This window comes from Coregonus clupeaformis, chromosome 36, assembly GCF_020615455.1.
Source record: "Coregonus clupeaformis isolate EN_2021a chromosome 36, ASM2061545v1, whole genome shotgun sequence".
NCBI classification, from domain to species: Eukaryota; Metazoa; Chordata; class Actinopteri; order Salmoniformes; family Salmonidae; genus Coregonus; species Coregonus clupeaformis.
In genome coordinates this window covers 5,988,397-5,989,604 of record NC_059227.1, presented here as the reverse complement: position 1 = coordinate 5,989,604, position 1,208 = coordinate 5,988,397, and the positions used below count along the sequence as shown (strand labels likewise).

The window sequence follows — 1,208 nt, the reverse complement described above, 5'->3', positions numbered from 1 at the left end:
GAGCTCTGTGTGGTCTTCCCTACTGTAGAGCTCTGTGTTTTCTCTCCTAATGTAAAGCTCTATTTGGTCTCTCCTGCTGTAGAGCTCTGTGTTGTTTCTCCTACTTTAGAGCTCTGTGTGGTTCCCTCCTACTTTAGAGCTCTGTGTGATCTCGCCTACTGTAGAGCTCTTAAAACTGAGATATCTAAATGCCACACAGGTTGCTAAAGTGAAAACACATTGAACTCCAATAAAATAAAATAAAAAAAGTTAAATCTAAAAGACTCCACTGTATTGCTCTAAACCCAATTCACTGTTATAATGAAACCCCATTCATTATATTGCTCTAAACCCCATTCATTATATTGCTCTAAACCCCATTCACTGTATTGCTCTAGACAGACTATTTTGCTCTGGTCTAGTCTGGTCCTCCTCTACTAATCACCACCACCCACTCCTCTTTAACCATAAGTGAGAAACCTACATGCCAAGTATAGACCATGTAATGTGTTCCCTACAGGTCATAGAAAAGTGCAGAAGCTCTGAACTATCCGTTCAGACCGCATTCCTACCTACCTACATACAGGTTATGGAACACTTGCTCTTTTACTATTTCTCCAGTAGGTTTCCTCAAGGAGAAAGCCTCCACTTCTATGTCAAAGATAATCAAATAAAAACACAATAGTAAATACTACAGTATTGTCCGCAAAAACACTACAGTAAATACTGTAGTATATACTACAGTTTTATTTTACTACAGTATACTATATACTACTACTATATATACTACAGTTAATTGTCAATACTACAGTATACTACAGTAAATACTACAGTAAAGTCCGCAAAAACACTACAGTGAAAACAATAGTATTTATACTATACTATAATATTTTTTTTTCATGTGGGTTGTCCTACTTTGTTTTTTAAATACGGAGAAATGTCACTGGGGTTCACCGTCATACTGTTGCCTCCGTTTAAAAAGAGTTTGGACACTTGGGATGAGTCTATTATAGTATGTATTTGGAGGGAGAGAGAGTGGGCTTTCCAACCCAAGACATACAGTGAGCTCCAAACGTATTGGGACAGTAACGCACAAATATCATACATTTACAGTTTAGCAGACGCTCTTATCCAGAGCGACTTACAGTTATTTAGCGCATACATTTTCATACTGGCCCCCCGTGGGAATCAAACCCACAACCCTGACGTTGCAAGCGCCGTGCTCTACC

The 1,208-nt window shown here is 38.7% G+C and overlaps 1 non-coding gene across 1 annotated transcript; it reads left to right on the top strand.

Annotated features, from left to right (window-relative positions):
- The first annotated feature begins 572 nt into the window (after positions 1-572).
- LOC121553017 lies at positions 573-626 on the top strand. Its single transcript, XR_005997392.1, has one exon. It is a non-coding gene; the product is annotated as a U7 small nuclear RNA (small nuclear RNA).
- Positions 627-1,208: the final 582 nt, after the last annotated feature.